At 33.4% G+C, this 20,762-nt stretch overlaps 1 long non-coding RNA gene across 1 annotated transcript; it reads right to left on the reverse strand.

Moving 5' to 3' along the window:
• Positions 1 to 7,636: 7,636 nt before the first annotated feature.
• Positions 7,637 to 8,550, reverse strand: LOC114296563 (uncharacterized). Its single transcript, XR_014329053.1, has 2 exons — positions 8,233 to 8,550; positions 7,637 to 8,109 (listed from the first exon to the last, which is right to left on the reverse strand). It is a non-coding gene; the product is annotated as an uncharacterized LOC114296563 (long non-coding RNA).
• Positions 8,551 to 20,762: the final 12,212 nt, after the last annotated feature.

Genomic DNA, 20,762 nt, shown 5'->3' on the forward strand with positions numbered 1-20,762 from the left:
TCACGATGCACTAAGCTGCACTGGTACATTGTTGACTTTATGTTTTTTTTTTCACTTCTTAAATAGCGGTGAGCTATCCATGTCAGTAAAAGGCAAAAATATTTTTTTGTCCTCTAAGTACTCAACCCCATATTTCTGCTCAAATATTGCGATAATATAAAATTTTTAACCTTTTTAATAATTTTTTAATTTTTTAATTTTTTTAGATGATGTCAAACAATCACTAAGTATACTGATAAACCCACGAAAACTCAACAATACACCCCAATTGACACAGGACCATGAAAAACATTACAACAATGATACATCCCTTTAAATCAATAAGCTCTAATGACATGGGAAGTTAAAAAAAAAAAAAAATTCATAAGACACAAACATCACTACCACAGTAAAACCCACACTCCATTAGAATTATTAGAGCTCATTTATTAGAGCTCCAAAAAAATTTTGGAACATTAAACATGTCACAGCCAGAGGTGAAGTTGAAATGGCCAATCAATGCTGAGCAAAGATTATGATTATTGTGGGAATCAAAACGACAGTGCCTCTCAATTGAGTGAATTTTTTTGGAACATTAAACATGTCACAGCCAGAGGTGAAGTTGAAATGGCCAATCAATGCTGAGCAAAGATTATGATTGTTGTGGGAATCAAAACGACAGTGCCTCTCAATTGAGTGATTTTTGTAGATGGATATTGTATATTTATATGATGGACTTTTCTTAAGCGTCCCTTGCATATGGTATGCAAGGCACTTACGATCTTGCATTTACACTTTTTATGTATTGGATTTTTTTGCATTTACATCATTTACACTTTGCATATGGTGTGCAATCTTAAGGGGGTTGCACACCATAACATTACCCTTATATGATAAATGATTGACATCATTAAAAGTGGTACTCTAATAGTGTTACTAATGATAGTGGACTTCATCCATTGCTTATGTCTTTTTTTTTTTTTTTTTTTTATAGCATTTTCAATGCATTAGTGCTATTAGTAATCTTTTTTTTAGTGGTATGAATCATTGTTGTATTTAGGTAATATCTTTTATAATCTTTTATTATTACAATTGGTAAAAAATAATGAAATATGAGTTATATGATTAGGTATTTCGAGAATATTAGAAGTATATATATTTGTGATCGGTAGAAAGACAGTGTCACTCGGTACTTTATAAGTATACAAAACTTTTGCGAGAATTATACGTAGGTGAAAAATGAAAAAAAAAAAAATTACAAACACATGAGTAGTGCAAGTGTATTTGTGATGAGATGCAAATAAAACAATGTAAAAGTGCAAATATCGCTTGCAATCTCATATGTTGGTAAAAAAATTTTCCTCACCTACAAGTAATTCTTCCAATTTTTTTTCATACCAAATAAAATAAAATTCATTAGTTCATAAAATAGATAAATATATATATAAATCATATTTCTTTGTTTTCTATTTAGACAATCATATTGCTCTAATTTAATCACACACTTTCTTCTCTCCATTTGTTTTGTTACCTCGTTGCAGATCTCTTTGATTCTCTCTAAGTTCTTTTAAATGTATTATTTTTTGTAATTCTTATGTATTAAGAGCATCACCCTTCTTACAATGACTTTGAAGCTATTGTAGAGAGCATCACATCAGATATGCGATCCATCAGACTCCCTATACCCTTCGTTCATTTTGCCAACGCTACAGTTTCTCCCCTGATGAAGCGAGTTACTGTTTATCGCTACAACAAGCGGATTAAGTGTTATTGGATGTCTGCCCAGAAGTCCGGCCGGTCAACCGGTCAACGGCAATTTTTTTTTTTTTTAATTGTTGGGTATTTCCTCCAGTTTTACCTTTATAAAATTGTTTTGCTGGCAGCTCATCAATTTAATAAAAAAGAAGAATAACAAATACAATAAGAAAATAATATTTTGATAGGATTGAGTTAGAATAAAGAGTTTGATGCAGTAAATACTAAAAAAGTGACTAATTAAAATAGAAAAATAACTTTTTAAGTTATAATTTGACTAAAAATTTGAACAGATTAGAGTGAATGCTCTAAGAGTATAAAAAAAATTATGGAGAGAGCACGAGCACATCCCAGGGTTCATGCCTTGACAATCAGACCAACACTTAGGATCAAAATTTCATTAGCTTACTTTGGCCCTTCCAAATATTTAAACAATTTTACTTTACCAACTCTGTAAGAATCTCATTAATTCTAATAAAAATTTTCAGTGTTTATAAATAATTTTTTTTAAAAAATTAGCTTTTTAATCCCTCAAAATCTATATAATCTTGTTGTGTATTATCCAAAATCTAAATAATTATAGGTTGAACCATACGTTGCAAAAGTCTTAGATCCACCGCTCGCTTTGAATATCTTATCAAGCTATGAATCGCTCGTCTAGTATTGTTTTTGTTTATCTGTTTTGGTACAAAAAATGACAAATCGAAATTTTATTTTTTGTAAAAATATTTTTTAAAATTTTAAAATAACATTTTATTAGTTACTAAAAGGTGGGTTGCCTTAAGAAAAATAATTCAAAAATATTTTTCTAAAACAATTTGCCAAATGAGTTTTCTAAAAAATGAAAACAAAATACAGAAAAATGAAAATAATACCAAACAAGAGAATTAGTAACAAAACTAAGGATTTTTTTTTTCTTCAGGACTTTTTCACAAACTAAATTTTATTATATTGAGCCATTGTTCTTTAGCTTCTACTTTGTTAGGTCACAAAACAAGCAACCGAAGCAATTTTCCCTACAACATAACATTATTAGCAAACAAAAAACCAAAGCATAACAAGAAGCAAATTTTCGATTCATTTCACTTCATAGTTCATATGAAGTCTTGCAATTCTCTTATGTTCAGATTGGGTTAAAGATTGTAATCCAAAACCCAATTTTACTTAGCTTGGATTGTTTGGAATGTGTCCAATAAGGATCATATTGTACTAATCCTGCATATTGTTATGTTGTATTTGAATCTTAGATATTTAAAGAGATTTATGAAGAGAAAAGAAAAAAAACGTAGCAAATAAGATAAGTCAAATTCTATTCTAGTATCATGTTTTGGATCTAAAATTTGTAAAAACATTTGTAGATGGAAAACAAAATATGAAAAGAAAAACGAATGAATATAAGTTAAATTTTAGCCCTTTTTCTTTTGTCCTCTTCTCTTCACAAATTATTGTACAAATTTAAAATTTAAACCCAATCTAAAAAGTGCGTACCATATATCTGGGATATGCCCAAGGCAGTGTTTGTTATTACTTAATTGCTTGGCTAATTGGTACTTGATTATGAGTCAAAGTGATAATCATATCTGAAATTATCAATAAGTTTTATTTTATTATTATTATAAGTTATCGAATTATTCTCTCTATTTTTCTTTTTTGCACCTTTTTTTTGTAAAAAAATAAAAAAATATATTAAAAAAATTAATTCCCAAGTACCCCTAAATTATAAAATAAAGACTACAAACAGGCCTTATTGTTTATCAATGAAGCTGAGCTAAGCCCTCGTTTGGATGAGCTAATTTAACATGACTTTTTTATTTTTTTTTTTCCATTATTTTAGCCGGTTTAAAAAAATTGTGTTCAGCATAAATTTTACCTTTTTTTGTAATTGATTTAATGATTGTGAGAAAAAAAAGTGAAATGATTATGATTTAGATTTGACATTTTATCTTATTAGGGATTGTTTGAGATGATCTAAATAAGTATACTTTTTTACTTTTTATAAAAAAATATGTAAAAAAAAATAGAGAAGTAACATGACTCTAAAAAGACAAAAAAGTGTACTAATATAAAAAATGCCAAACAATCCATAAATAAACCTATTTTATTTTTATTAACTAATTTAACTAAAATAGTTCAAGCCAAGTACATACTAGCTAGGGCTAAGATTTAAAAATAAATAAATATTTAATTAAAAATATTAAATAATTTAAACAAAGAAAGCAGCATAACAAATCCATCCAATGGCAACCCTGAGTAGTGAGCACAATCATTAGCTTAAGTATTTGTCAATTTATAAGATAAATTGGTGCTTTTAATAATGTGTCTAAAATATGTATTAACAGAAACGTTTGGACCCTTTTTTTTTTTTCAACAATGATTCATTTCTCCTTTTTTTTTTCCACCCTCTTTGACCCTTTCTCTTTCTCATTGGTTATTTTTTCTTTTTCTTTTTCTTTTTTTTCTTGCTTCTCCAATCACCACCCGCCACGTGGCAAAGGGGGGGTGAGGGGGTGACCCCCAAAAGGGGGTCCCAAGCATTATTCTTTTTTTTTTTTTGTGAGTTTCATGATCCCTAATTAGATCTTAGCTTTTGATGTGTGTGGAATTCACTTGTGTATGTGTAAGTCCCACATTATGAGTGGTTGGGATGAGAGTGAGGGTTGCGGGGGTCATATATGTGTGGGGTCTCTATCACAATTGATGTGTTAAATAGGTATACAATTATAAAGCTAGGGAGGGTTCTCTCCGGTTTACATAATGGATTGGAGCATATTGTTGAGCTTGTAAGATCTATTATGGGTTCTGTTTTAATGATCCAAATCATCAATATGTGGAGTTCGTTGAGTGCTTTATGCCTATAAAAACTCACGTTGATCGAATACAGGTAACCCTTGATCAAAACGCATTTTTGTCATTGGTAAATAATATTTTAAAAATAAATTGTTAACAAAAATGTGTTTCGATCAAGAGGTTACAAATATCCGATCAATGTGATTTGTTGCACGCATAAATTACTCGATGAGTTCTACGTATTAAACGGTTTGAATCATCAAAATAGGACCCGTGGTGGACCCCGTGGGCCCAACAATGCACTCTAATCCATTATGCGAACGGGATAGAAGCTACCTTTTAAATCTATCTATACTATATATTAAGCAAAATGGAGTTTTTAACCCCAAAGCTTGTGGGAGCTCCAATCTCCTGATCCTAATTTTCTAATTTTTTGATTTAAAAAAAAAAAAATCTCAGCATTTATTGACTTCTCCCAACCCACAATCTCTTTTGACTTCTCTCATAATTATTGCAACACCATTTTCAATTTCTCTCATACACTATGGTTACACATAAAAATAAAAAATAAAAAAAAGAATTTAGCTGTAGATCTCAAAACGATATAACATCTAAATTTGAATTATGATTTAATAATATAATTATGTATTTTTTTTTGTATATCTATCAAAATTTTAAATCACTTAATGAGACAAATTAATCAAATTTTCAAAATTATTGATTTTTAATTTACAAAATAGATTAAAAAAAAACTATTGACTGATTTATTTATTTAATAACAAAAATATTTCATAATCTCTCCCTCCTAATCTCTCTCACAAATTTAAAAAAAAAATATTAAAACTTGCATTCATTTTCTCTTCCCCAAAAAAATCAGATAATATTTTTTTATTAAAGTTGTAGATATCTACATTTATTTTATATATTATATTATAACATAACAAAAAAAAAAAACTATAAAACAAAAAAAAAAATCTTTAAAGTTTATCTAAATAAACTTTAAATCAATAAAACGCACATGTCTATCACATATCTAACTCACATCATAACTTACCTAAATAATAATAATTAAAAACAAATAGAAACCACAGATAAATTAAATTTTAAAAAAAAGATACCCACAACTCCATCTTAAATAAACTGAAAAAAAATACCCGAATAAAAATCACACAAAAATAAAAATAAAAATAAAAAAATATATCTATCTATTTATCTATCTATCTATACTATATATTAAGCAAAAGGGAGTTCTTAACTCCAAGCCTTGTGGGAGTTTCAATCTCCCAATCTAAATTTTCTAATTTTTTGATTAAAAAAAAAAATAGCATTTATTAACTTCTCCTAACCCCCAAGTCTTACCCTCATAATAACATTTTAATGCATTAAGAATAAGCATAAATTTTTTTTTTTTTTTGAAATACAACACATGAATTCCTTGAAAAGTCCCAACACATATGATTATTATCCCTCATAATAACACTTTAATGCATTAAGAATAAGCATAAAAACAATTTCTTCAAAAATCCAACACATATGATTATTATCAAAATATTAAACTTTAATATAATATAATAAAAAAAAGAAGACATTTAATTCATTGAAAAGTCCAACACATATGATTATTATCAAAATATTAAACTTTAATATAATATAAAAAAGAAAAAAAAGAAGGCATTTAAATAAATAAAAAAAAACATTTAAAAATCGCAATTTACATATATAGATAACTAGCCTATCAACCGTGCTATGCACGTAATAATTATAGATATTTATATTTGTGTTAAATTTTTTTTAATATATAAATTATGTTTTTTAAGATTTTTTATAAAAATAATTTAACAATCTTATGACTAACTATAGTGTATGGGAGAAGTTGAAAAGAGTACTGCAGTAACTATACACGGGTTGTATCTATAATTATTTGTATGAGGGGATTTTAAATGCTGATCAGGAAATTTTGACCAAATCAATAAATGCAGGCATGTGGAAAGACATGTGGATTGAAAAAAGTTAATAAATGTTGATCAGAAAATTTTGACCAAATCAATAAATATTGAGTTTTTTTTTAATAAAAAATTAAAAAAACTCAGATTGAGATATTGGAGCTCTCACAGGTCTTGGAGGTTAAAAATCCCCATTTTGCTTAATATATAGTATAGAAGTATAGATTGTAAATATATTAAGGAAAAGGGGGTTTCTAAACCCCAATCCTTGTGAGAGCTGCAATTTCTCAATCTTAATTTTCTAAATTTTTTATTTTTAAAAAAAAAATCTCAGCATTTATTGATTTGGTCAAAATCCCTGATCAGCATTTATTAACTTTTTCCAATCTACATGTTTGCTTTTATTGATTTGGTCAAAATTTCTGATTAGCATTTAAAATCTCCTTATACAAATAATTATAGTTACTACAGTAGTATTTTTAATCTCTCTTGTACACTATGATTAGTGATAAGATTGTTAAATTATTTTTATAAAAAATCTTTAAAAACTTAATTTATATATTAAAAAAATTAAAACAAATATAAATATCTATAATTATCCCGTGCATAGCACGGGTCATGGGCTAGTATATATATATATCATAAAGTGTTAACTCTTTGTTTACATGTGTATGCTTATATAATAGTAGAATTAATTCTAAACAATCGTTTAAATTTTTATTTTTATTTTTATAAAATGATTGTATATTATTTGACCTTTGAGCAAGTTATGATTACGTTGTGAATGATGATAAAGTTCATAAAAATGATAATTTCAAACCAAACCGAACCGTGTTTTCATGATTCAGTATAGTTCTAAATTTTACGAAATCATAGGTAGCGATTTAGTCTTTTAAAACTGAACCATGCTCACCTCTTTTTGTAACACATCATTCAACCCTATCAACTTGTGTTAACAAGACAAGTATAATTTTGTGAGAAAACTAAGACTCAATTGAATGCTTTTCAACTTTCTAATAGAAAACAATTCTCAAAGAGAATAAGAGATAGAATACCATGACCCTAAGCATGACGAATTTCAAATTAAATTTGAGCTATTCTCAATCACTGAAGAGTGTCAAATCCTTTCACTTCAAATCCATAAATCCAAACTCGAGTTCACATGAAGAATAGGCAAGACACTGAATTTTATTTAAGCATCATTTGGACAGTCCTCGCAGATTGCAAAACAAAATACTGCTGCAATCGCAAACAAAATTTTAAGGTTTCAAGTTGTTCAAAAGGCAGAGATTGTGAATGGCGGTGTTCTCGTGGATACAATTGGGAAAACCATGACCCTTCTGTATGCTAAACTGTTGCATTGATTTTCATATCATCAGTGGGGTACAACTTGGATAATCAAACATGAAATTTAACTACCACTGATGGAAGTAGCGTAGGACTGGAGCATGGTTAAAGCTTGCTCGGCAATGGCCCTATCCCTCGCTCGCCTCAGCCAATCACTGATAACTTCCGCAGCTTTGGTGCCCTTGACACCATTCTCAAGAGTATCCGCTGCTTCGGAGAGTTTTCCCTCTGCTAGGAAGCTCTCAACTCCATTAATAAGAGATTCGATCCCATCACCAGATTGGTCAGCCTCCTTAACCTGCAAACTTACAGGCAATGTGATCTTATGAAATTATAAAATTAAAAAATATACATATATCCAATTAGTGTCATTTTTACTAATAAAATATTCTGAAACTTAAGGAAAGAACAATATATGTACCTTCAACAAGGATGCAACATGAGCCAAAGAATGTGCCAGAATGCCCCCACCACCTGGCGGGATCATGCTGAAGTGCCGTAACGTCCCTTTCAAAGCATCAAACTGTACAAATAACCAAGGTCAGATAAAATAAAACCATCTCCTTATTTTCTGGTTTTTTTTTTTTTTTAAAAAAAAAAAATGGTATTCACTTCAATACTGATACTACAACAAGAACATTCAATCAACAATCAAAAGCAATCTCTTAAATTGTCAAGAATCTGACGTGTTGAAAACATCAACACTAAGTGAACTCTGTTTACCCCAAAACAAAGGCAATTGCTAGATTGCTAGTGCTGGACGCAAATAATCGAGGGTGCCGAGAGGGTAAACAGAGTTCACACCAAACATTTGGCATGATTTGCATAAAGTGGATGCCCTCATACTCGGATCCACATTCTCATGCATGGCAGCCCAAACTTCCTACCACAACACCACAAAATGGCCTCTCACAAATATATATACATATATAATTGGCTAATAGTACTTTTGAGTTGGGCTTAGTTTGTCAAAAAACCATACTACAAAATAGAGTTCTCCATCAATTCATCATCATTTGTCCACCATTTTATAGCTGCAGAGGTAAAGGAAGAAATGCAGTTTTCAATATCACAACCAAATGTGTGGCCACGCAGGCATGTGTGTCGCATGCAAGTTCAACTTTCAACAAATGGACTGAAAACCCTCAAAGTAACTCCACAATATTTGTTTTTCCCCTTCTTTTGCACATAGATAATGTACAACAATAAACTAAGCCACTCCAGACAAAAGAGTTGGCCTATTAGGCACCAGTTGCAAGGAACATACAAAAAGGCATCATGATGAAGAATTTACTTGATTCCACTGACCTTAGGTAACAACAATAGACTAGCTCATTCCATGGCATCCATAAACTTAGTTCTCATATCAATGTGGCAGCCTGAGACTACCGGGTACCAAAAATTCATTGACATGGGAATCACTGGGCCAAACATGATGCAGGCACTAATAATACTTAACCTATATATACAAATATTTAACCATAATGCTATCACTAATAATACTTAACCTATAGATACAATATTTAAAATAAACTATAGACAAGAAAGCCTTTCCATATTCCCCAACAAAGGACCAACTATAAGGCCGCAGAAGACAATGAAAGCATATCACATTTGATTTGCATTGTAAAACCACTTATTGAAGGCAGTTGTCCACAGAATACAAATTACAGAAACCACCAAAAAACAAAAAAAAGGAAAGAAAACCACTCGTCATAACCGCCATATCCTCCTCTCCTCCATAAGCATAGACTTCTATACTGTCACTCTTTGCAGGCAAGGCTCTAGTATATTATATAAGCAAAATGGAGTTTCTAACCATAAACTTTATGGGAGTTTCAATCTCAAACTAAAATTTTTAATTTTTTGGTTTTAAATAATTAAAAAATCTTCTGTTGACTAGCTCTCATTCAAGCAAAATGAAATATAATACAATATAATATCTCTTAATTTATGACTTTTAAATAGAACGTATATCAAAATATAAAATAAAAAAATAAAAAATATACTAATCCATCTTAAAATTCAAATTTGAGAGGCAGTAAATATAGAAAGCAATCCATTAATTTAAATTTAAAATTATAATGATCCCGCGATGTATCTATATATATATTATAATTGTAAAATATTGTCATCTTTATAAGGTTAAAAATTGTAATTCTTTTTTCTCATTTTTTTTTATTTTGTTTAATTTTTATTAATATGTGTCACAATATGATTGGTCTATAAATTAATTTTATTTTCTTAAAATAAAATTTTAAATTTGAATTCTTCCTTAAATTATGTTATTATAATTGGAATGAGATCAATATTTATTCTTTAAATTATGCATCTTTGATCGAGTTACAAAATAAAATTTTAAATTTAAATTTAAATTATTCTTTAAATTTATGTTACTACAATTAGAATGAGATTAATATTCACATGTGTCATACTGATGTTGTCAAAACCCAAACTCGCCCCGTATAGGTTTAAGCTGCAATCGGCTAGTAATCCCAGATTACTAAGCCTCAAAGACAGAATTAACAAAAATATTTAATTAATATTGGGGCCTGAAGCGGAAACAGAGTATAAAATTTATCCATTGAGCTATGCATATATGCCATGAACAAAAACATACATAACATATCTCATATCAGACTTATAATAATTACAAACATTCATTATATATATATATATATATATAACCCAAGATCAAAACTATAACATAGCAACTGTACTAAACTGAAGCTTCTTGAGCTTGGCTAAAACAAGAACTAAGGCCTCAATGTGGACGCATAACTCGGCTGACTCCAAAGCAGGTTTTAATGCTGGACTTCCGGATGCTCACCTACATACATAAATATAAACAGAGTGAACTGAAAGCCCAATGAGTAATCTCAATGTAAAGAAATTAAATAAATGAGTTCCATAACTTATCAGAATAATTCGAAGTTCCTGACAAAATGAAAACATGTTTCGAAAACATATAATAGCAGTTTGCCAAACCTCTCATAACTTAAAACATAACAAAGTGCCCGAAGGCCATACTTTACTTATCGAAATTCCATACGGAATATTCATATAGAATGACTTTATTCAGAACACCCTTATTGGTGTCTCATACAGAACATCACACATGACGACTTATGCGGAACATCACAATGATGTCTTATACAGTATGCGGAACATCACTTTGATGACTTATATGGAATGCAGAACATCACAATGATGCCTTCTATATAATGCAGAATATCACTTTGATGACTTATACGGAACATCACACTTGATGGCTTGTGCATTTGATGAGCTCATTCGGAATGTCTTTTACGTGTAGATATCATACAGAACGATTAATATCGAAAGCATACAAAACATCAATTACGTATAGATTCCATATAGAACGATTACTTTCGAAGTCATGCAAAACAATTATCAAATATCAACATCATGCAGAACGTTTACAATGGTTCAATAACTTATACAAAACATCACTTATGAATCATAGACAAAATAGTAGTTACCGAATGATCAAAGCACATTTTCATAATCATCGTTCAAATGGAAACTCATTCATTCTTTAGCAAATTTCATTTTCAAAAAACTGATCACACTGTACGCAATTTGGTGTTTCAAAGCATAACTTAGCGTTTCAAAAAACTTATTCGAAAATCTTGTCATATCTCATGACTTGTACAAAGTATAGGTTTCATAATTCTTTGTATAACAAAACTAATTTCAAAGTAGTTCATACAAAGATACCATTACAAAGACATTACTCACCTCAATTAGTTCAATGTTCTTCCACAACGTTCGAACCTAGAACCTTCAAACACACTAATTTGTGTACAATCTTGACCAATTCTAGCTAAATTTTTAAGTTCTCCTTCAATCTTGCACTTTCTTTCTCTAGATGACAGTTCACTCTCTCTCTCTCTCTCAAAGTGTAATCTCAGATTTTTGCTCTCAAAATGAAGAGGATGAGCTCAAAAATGAGCTTAAGGCACATATATATAGCTAGGATGACTAAATACATTGATTAGAACAATAGGCTAATTAAACATAACATAATTAATCAAAATGAATCAATTTTTAATTAAACTTAACATATGATTCTAAAAATTCCAATTAGTCTATTCATGTAGCCAATTTCGCATTCTAAACAGAAATCATAATAGATAGTTTTCAAATCAGACAAATATACACAAATTAATCACATGGCACGGATCACAATTAAAGCTTAACACCTAATTAAATAAATGTAATCATGATATGCATGTTGGGTTCGTCATATATGTGCCATAAAATTGTTGTCTAAATATAACATGTTATCAAATACACGTGTTCTTCAAATTATTATTCACTATTAAAAGTTTACATTTTTATTTTTTGTCTTTTCTGGTTTTAAATTTTATAAAAAAAATTTATATCCTTCCAAACTACAAGGTTGAACACTCAAATTGCTAAAAAGTGACTTTTGCTAAAACAAAATAGAAATAGACGTTATTTTTCTATTTAAAATGATGATTCGCGAAACTTCTTCTTTTATTAAAAAAAAATTAGAGTTATAGGTGATAATTTATTTTTCATCTAGAATTTTCAGATCAAATGAGAATACTATTCTACATTTTCTTCTTACTTTTTTATTTTTATTTTTATTCAAATACTTTTATTTTGTAAGAAATTTATTTTTTGAAAAAATTACTCATAAATCCCATTTGGAGAAAAGTTATTTTATTTAGTCCTAGAAGTTTTCTTTCAAACCAATTAATCCTTTTTATTTTGGGTATGTTGTAGTTCCTTGATTTGGGGGTTTAAAAGTTTACTTGTTTACCCTTGAGTGTAATTTTGTTTGGATTTTTTTTTTTTAATGTTGGGTGTGCGTGGGAAAGGTAAGTTTTTACGGTTCTATTTTTTTTGTGGGGATTTGGTGAAGTGATTTGTAGGTGGATGATGTTACCCCGTTTATAGTGTTATTAGTGTGGTGTTTGTCCCTATTGTAACATTGACATTAATTAATATACAAATGTAATACTAATGCAACACATAAAAAAACTCCTATTGTAACTTTGACATTAATTAATATACAAACGTAACACTAATGCAACACGTAAAAAAACTCCTTATTATACTTTTTCCAAATGTAACACTCTAATATAACACTCCAAAAAAACTTTTCAGTGTAACACTCTAAAGTAACACACAAAAAAACTCTCTAGTGTATTTTTTCCAAACGTAATACTCTAATGTAACACACAAAAAAACTCCTTAATATAACACTCTAATGTAGCACACACAAAAACTCATTAGTGAAATACTCTAATGTAACATACAAAAAACTTATTGATGTATTTTTTCCAAATGTAACACTCTAATATAATACTCTAAAAAAATTCCTTAGTATAACACTCTAATGTAACACACAAAAACTCCTTAATGTAACATTCTAATGTAATACACAAAAAAATTCATTAGTATACTTTTTCTAAACGTAACACTTAAATATGACACTTCAAAAAAATTCATTAGTGTAACACTTTAATGTAACACACAAAAAAACTCTTTAGTGTACTTATCCCAAATGAAACGCTCCAATGTAACACCAAAAAAAAAAAAAAAAATCTTAGTGTACTTTTTCTAAATGTAACACTCCAACGTAATACTAAAAAAAAAATTAAAAAAAAAAAAGAATGTGAGATTCTTCAAACCATTTCAAAAGAAGTACAAATATTCCTTAGTGAGTGTTGAACAAATATATAATTTCAAATTGTGAGTGTTATGTTCGAAAAAAACACACTAAGGATTTTTTTTTTTTTAGTGTTTTTGTGTGTTACATTGGAGTGTTAAGTTTGAGATTAAACTTATTGAAGTGTTACGTTTGGGAAAAATACACTAAGGATTTTTTTTTATTTTTTATTTTTACATTGGAGCGTTACGTTTTAAAAAAGTACACCAAAGAATTTTTTTGAGTATTACGTTGTTATGTTTGGAAAAAATACACCAATGAGTTTTTTATGTGATACATTGAAGTGTTACGTTATTGGAGTGTTACATTAAAGTTTAGGTTTTTGTTCATAATGTGTAATTTGTTCTAGAATGAGGGAAAATCCAAAACTTCTTGTGGGTGTTGATTTCTGACCACACAACCAAACGGGGAACTCAACTGGTAAGCACTGGCAAAATAGATTAAGCCCGAACAATCTGTTACAGAAAAATAAGAATCCGGCAACGGTTTGTCCAGCCGGGGGCACTCCGACGCTCAAGTCAATAATCAAATATCTCTCAAAGATAGCAAACTGTTCTTAACTCACCAGAAAGAACTTACTGCTTACAGTATATCCACCTCCCTGAGACCCACGAGGGTGCCCTGCTTTTATAGCCAACACTGACCAGATCCCTATGAAAGCCTCACTTCGATGGACTCAGGCTCAGTGCTCATCCTGGACTCTCAGCTAGATAGAGATAAACTTCCTAAGAACTTTATCTTTATCCAGACTGAGATCCTCCCCTATTCTAGGACTCTTGTCCCTTATCCACTCATCTCGGATTCTGGTATCTCCGCAAATAACCTCAGCCTAGCCGAGATAATCTCGGCATAATGACCAGGCCACGTGGCACCTGGGCTGACACTTTGGCGTTACCTTGGCCACTTGATGTCATTCACAAAATATGTCCCCACAACTGCCCCTTAAGTTCTATTACCTCGGCAACCTGAGGTGATGGCACCTACATTGCTTGTTCATATATTATATAGGCTAAAATTCATTATTTCCTTCGACCGAGATCATGACTCGTCGGTTTCAAGTACCCAGGACTCAACTGTCCGTATTTACCAAGGATCAAGAACCAAGAATCCAATTCTTTAAGCATCTTAATCAAGATCACACCTTTAGCCGAGGTATTTGCCACATTCTTCCAAGAATTTCAAGAGCTTTAACTGTGCATGAGTTGTCATGCATGGTTTTTTCAACCGTTTCCTCCACGTATCCGTTCCTCATTAGTTCGTGCCTGACCTCCATCAGGTCGCGTCACTTTGCGCACGCCGCCTGACAAGCACGTCGTTCAAGGTGCCTTATTATATTTTTTCGTATTTTTGTATATTTGACAAAAAAAACTCTTTTTCTCTCTCCGTCTTTTCACTTTTGCAATTTCACAATTTTGATTTCCTTTTTTGCCTCAAGCTCTCTCTCTACTGTAGATACCCCATTTTTGACCGTCTTCAAGACTTGGACGTCACCATTTGAACACTCAGTGATCATCCATGTTCGTGTTCATCTTGAGTTCTCGGAGGTTTCGGTCGCACGCCTTGCCTCAAGACCTCTCGACTTATTTGTTTTGTGCTTGGTTGTGCACCAAACACTTGTGTTTTTGCTTCGGAGGGCAGGGAATGGCTTGTTGGCCATCCTCACACCTCACCGACCTTGGCTTGAGGCCACCAGCCCTGTTTTCTTACTACCGGCCAAATATTTTGGTCGGTCGGCAATGTTTTTGGTCGGCCGGCCATTTTTGTTGGTCAATCGGCCATATTTTTCAGCCGACCCTTTCCATCTGCTTTTGGCAGATATTTTATACCAACTGTCACAATTGGCATCCACAATACACCCTCTCCATACACGTGTATGGAGGGATTTGCTCTCTTGTGTTGGCTTCTCCAAGAAGCTTAGGAATTGAATTCCTATAAAAGGAGGGCCTCCCCTCCCTTTCCAGAGGTTGAACAACCTGTGATATGTGATATATATCACTCTCTCTCTATATCTCCCTCTCTCTATATAGTTTTGTGTGTAATAGTGCTCTAAAGGGGTTTTTGTTCTTAGTTTTGCACTAAGACACCTAGTGTTACACTATACTTTGGTTGCTGAGGTTTTAAGGGGTTGATTTCAGAGTTTTGAGTTGGTTTTTGATCAAAAAGAGATGTTGGAGTTGGTATTCTTGAAGTGTTCTTCAAGGATGAGAACTACCTCTTTTATTCCCCATTTTGCCTTAAGCTTTTAGCCTATCTTTCATGCTATTTTAATCTTAGTATATAACTGATAAATTTTTTGTATTTTCCTGCTTAAGATGTTTCATTAAGGTCACTTTTGTGTTGGGGGTCGTCCACCCCCTCTTAGGCCTTGTTTGGTCTCTTTTTGTGCCTTCCTCTTTGGGCTTTGTAACCTTTTTGTTTTGGCCTTCTCACCACTGAAATCTGGAGAATTTTTAGTGGTAGAGAAGTGGTTTTGAGGTCTTGTATAGGGAAGGGACACCCCTCTCCCCTAATGTCTCATTTGCTTGCATTTAGGGCTCATAAAGGTAGCATGTTTGCATAGCTTTATTTGGCTCCATTTCAGAGGGTATTTGGTGTTAGTTTATCATGTTAGACCTCTGTTTCATGTTGGTTTGATGGCCTATTATATGCATCATGCACTTGCTTTGTAATCCCCTCTATTGTCATAACATGTACCATGCATTTAGACCATCATACTTGCATGTTTTAGCTTGACTTCATAAAGCTTTTAGACATGTTGCGACATGTTTAAGCTCTGTTTGGTGTTGATTCAGTCATGTTTGCCATGTTTTGCATAGCCACCATGTATCCTAACTTGTTAGCTTTGTGTGTATGAGTCATGAGCATGCTTTATTTGGGTTATTTCAGTAATTTGGAATCACTTATCATGTCATTTTAGTCCATGCTCCATGCTTGTATACTTGCATTTACCATCCTTTCAATGCCTTGAAGAGTTGTTGTTTTGTGCCTTAAAATAGGTCATTGTGCATGCCTCTTTGTTTAAGTCCTTGGGCTGCCATATCAATGGGTTTTGGGGCTCCTCTTGACATATTATAACTCTAATTTTCCTTGATTAAGTCATGCCATACTTGGTTGTAATGGGTGTAGTGCAATTGCCTCTTTTGGCCTTGTGTACGCTTTGTTTTGTACTCGCCTTTCTTAGCATGTTTTGGCCTTAATCCATGCATGCTCCAGCCTTATTTTGGTTTGCCCTAGGACTGTCTTAGGTCACTTTGGCCCTTTGAGGCTTGGTTGATATGGCCATGGTGAGAGCCCCTTAACTAGCTTTGGGCATTGAGCCCATTAGCATGCTATGCTTCACTTGTGTATATGATTTGGCATCATTCTTCACATGATTTCAGAGCTCATTGCATTGTCATGTTCTCATGTTTATCCTATTTTACTCTTGGTTGAGGATTGTGCACCGTTGCCTAGCTTGCGAATCCATGTATGTGCATTCATGTCTCCCTTTTTGGTACCTTGATTTGGGTGTTTTGGCTACTGTTTTTGGTATGGCTGAGGTCTATCCATCTTTAGTGTAAGTCCATGGATCATGCATTTGTGTATTGTTGTATGCTTATCGCATTACATGTTGTTGCATCCTTATGGTTGGTGTCATTGTTGCATGCCTATCACTTTGTGTATTTCCATGCCTAGGTTGCATTGTGGTATTGCATACTTGTTGCATTGCCATGCTGTTTGCATGTTAGGTTGCATCGCTTTGCACTTGGCATGTTCATGTTACATTGCCTTACATTCTCATGTTGCATTGTACTTGGTTGCATGCATTGCATTGTGTTTGGTTTGGGGCGTCAAACCAAACATGAGGGCCGAGGGATGTTTCGTACTTGAAATGACGAAACGTGCCTCAACTCTCGGTTGCCGACGCTCTTGATCAAGCATGATAGAGTTCTAGGCATTCATATGTTTTGTTGCATGCATTCTACATTGATTTGCACAATTGGCACCTTTGGCCATCATGCATTGAAATGCGTAATGGTGGCCCGAGGGTCGAGAGCCATACTCCCTTGAGTTTATAGCATGATGGGGAGGGTGGTTATGCACACATTATCTTGTTAATGCCTTGCCATGCACTGTCTGTCCTCTGCTGCAGCAAAACCATAATTCTGCAGGAATATATGGCCGGTCGGCCATCTTAAATGCCGGCCGGCTACAAAAATCTGGCCGAGAGCCTTACAAATGGTCGATAACCATTTTCCAATGGCCGGTGGTCCTATATCTTGGCCGGTGACATCCCACGGTGCTTAGGGAGTGGTTCAGAAGCATCTTTGGGACTTGTGCAGTTTTCAGAGGAGCAAAACAGTGCAAACAGAGGCAACATGTGGCATGGCAACGGGTTTCCGAGCGAGGCGATCGAGCATGCATCATTCAATCATTCCGAGGTGGAGCTGCGGCGGCCTCCTCATGTAATTAATTTGTTAATTAATTAAGGGTTTGTAATAATTAATTAGCTAGGATAGTTGATTAATCATTTGGTTTGTATTATTTATTCGGACCCTCCATCGAGAGGGCGAATTTGTAATAAGTGTGTGTGCGTGTGTGAATGTCTTCCAACCCCACGTCTTTCTCCCTTTTATTTACTAGCTTTTGATAGTTAGTTTAGGGCATGTTTCAATTAGCATACTTATGCTCGCATGTTTGCATCATTCATCTGTATTGCATGCACCGGGCTCGGCACATCATGCTAACTGCATTGTATTTCAATTCCAAGTTGAATACATGTATTGAATTGTCGCATCTCATATGCCATTCTTAGGGTAGCCGAGCCTATTTTAGTTGCATTTTGCATGCGTTGCATTAGCCATCTTAACATGAACTAGGATCATGCATGATTACTAACTAGTTTCTTGTTTTGGCTCGGAGTACACTGTAAGTGTTTATGCTTTAGCATCTTGCATATATGTGAGTGCTAACATGACAGCATGGTTGCCATGAGGCTAATTGCTTATGTGATATAACTGCCTGAATGCCTGTGGGTGAAGGTCGGGTTGCTTGAGTTGGAATAATTTGTCGAAGCCCGTGTTTTAGCCTACTTGCGAGTAGCAAACTTCAATCCATTTTCAAAGCAAACGGATATGCGATGCTTTGTTCCAACTTAGGCAATCCAGTCTATACTTGTATGCTGTGCGCATCACATAGTAATTCTAGGCTAATAAACCGGAATAAAAGCACATGTGTTTTCAAAAACTCGATATCATGTTTAGTACAGACCGATCTTCGAATTGGGCGAGCGGGGGTGCTCATAGATGACCTTCCCCAATTGTACCCAAGTTCCCGAGCCAAGGCAACTTTGGTGATGACGGACATGTGGCCTTAGGCACGAGTCAGGGTTTCTTAAATTTCTCCAAAATAAAATATTTAGGTGGCGACTCTGTATCTGGCAAAGCAGTCCATGTTTGGCATTTCTTTCTTAAAAATTAGTTTTCCAAAACGATTTGCCGGATTTGGACTCTTTGGTGATTTATCAATCTCACATCGCACATTGTGAGATCAGATTAAGAACCGTAACATTTAAGTCCGAACTATAGTAAGCCCAAATGAACAAAACGGGATTCCCTCCCGGGACGTTCTGGGACGTCTACATCTACGAAAACCTCTATTTTCATACATTCAAAACTTTTTGCAACTGTGCTTTGTTCCGTACCTCCAGCGAAGCATTCACGTCCGTCTGACTCCGGCGAACCTTACTTCGACGTCCTCGTTTTCGGCCCCATTCGGTAAGTCCTAAATTTTGTCCTTTAATGACTTTTTTTTTTTATATATATATGCTTCACATCGTATATGTTATTGTGAGACTTGTATTTGTATAACTGTACTTTATTTTTTCATCATTCAGAATGCCAAACGTGTTTATTTGCGATTTGTGTTGTTCAATCTATCTCTGAGTCCATATACACTGTTCATATATTTGATGCTTTAACAATTCGGCACTGCTCTTGACTTTCGCACATTTGCACACACCTACTCAGTGTTCTTGAATCTCTGTTGCTTTCTTGATTCTGAATCATGTTCTTTTCTTGCTTTGTTTCTAGATTCTTGCCTTTGATTCGTGTTTCCGCATAGACTTAGGATTGGGACTTTATGTAGAACCCTATTCTTTTGAAAAACTAAAACAAGATCCCTTTAGATCTTCAAAATCCTCACACCAGTGCCTCTTTTGGATCTAGTTGAGGTTCTAAAACCCCTGCCAGTGTTTTTTCCCCAAAGTCCTTTGCAAAACACCTCTAGTCAAGATCATGGGTATGTTTAGGTGGAGGGTAGACACCCCGACCAAACTAGAGTACTTCGGACAAGAGTTCTCTACCCAACCGACGTTCAAATCAGGTTGGCTGGAAAGGAGGATTCTATCATACCTGATGGAAACTTCATGCCCTTCCTTGTAGTCTCGTTTATAGAGTGTGGACTTCAATTCCCTTTAGACATCCTGTTTAGGGAAGTTCTTCACTTTTACAAACTTAACCCTATGCAACTAGCAATCAATTCTTTTAGGATCATTAATGGCATCGTTGCACTGGCACGCCGACAAAATGCCAAAATTACCCTTTCTGATTTTCAATACTGCTACACCATGTGTAGCCTCAAAACAAATAACGGCTACACATATTACCTCAAGTCGATATTCCAGAATCAAATAAAGGCGCGGGGGGCAACTACCTGATTGTCTCGGGCAATAAGGAGTTTACGCCAGATGACAAGCTCCACATTTTCCCTTTGCGCCGAGAAGTATTTAGGGATGATAAGAGTAAGGACGTAGTCCCCCCAAAGTCCTTTCTCTAAATTACTTTAGCATTCTTTCTGTTACTGTATTATAATGTTCTCTCTTTATTTTTGTAGCCCTTCCTTAGCCCGAAAAGAACTTTCGCCAGTATTACGTGGCAAGCAAAGACTTGGTTCGCCTTCTTGGCTTACCAATCGAGGCACGCAAAGCTCCTCTTTTTCTCAACTACATCCCTACATACCGCAGTCCGTTGCCCGATGTCCTCAAAAGAAGCCAAACTCCACCTTCTGCTATAACTCCTCCAGCTACTTCATCTCTAAGAACAAATCAAGCCTCAACTTCTGATCCAACAGAGCAACCATCAACCTCTGTCCCTCAGTTAATTCCTCCAGTCCAGCGCCAATGCCAGCGCCAACTCTGAACTCCTCCAAACGCTCATGCCGGCAGAACTTGCAGTTGTAAACGCCGA

This window comes from Camellia sinensis, chromosome 1, assembly GCF_055761805.1.
Source record: "Camellia sinensis isolate YWXY chromosome 1, ASM5576180v1, whole genome shotgun sequence".
NCBI classification, from domain to species: Eukaryota; Viridiplantae; Streptophyta; class Magnoliopsida; order Ericales; family Theaceae; genus Camellia; species Camellia sinensis.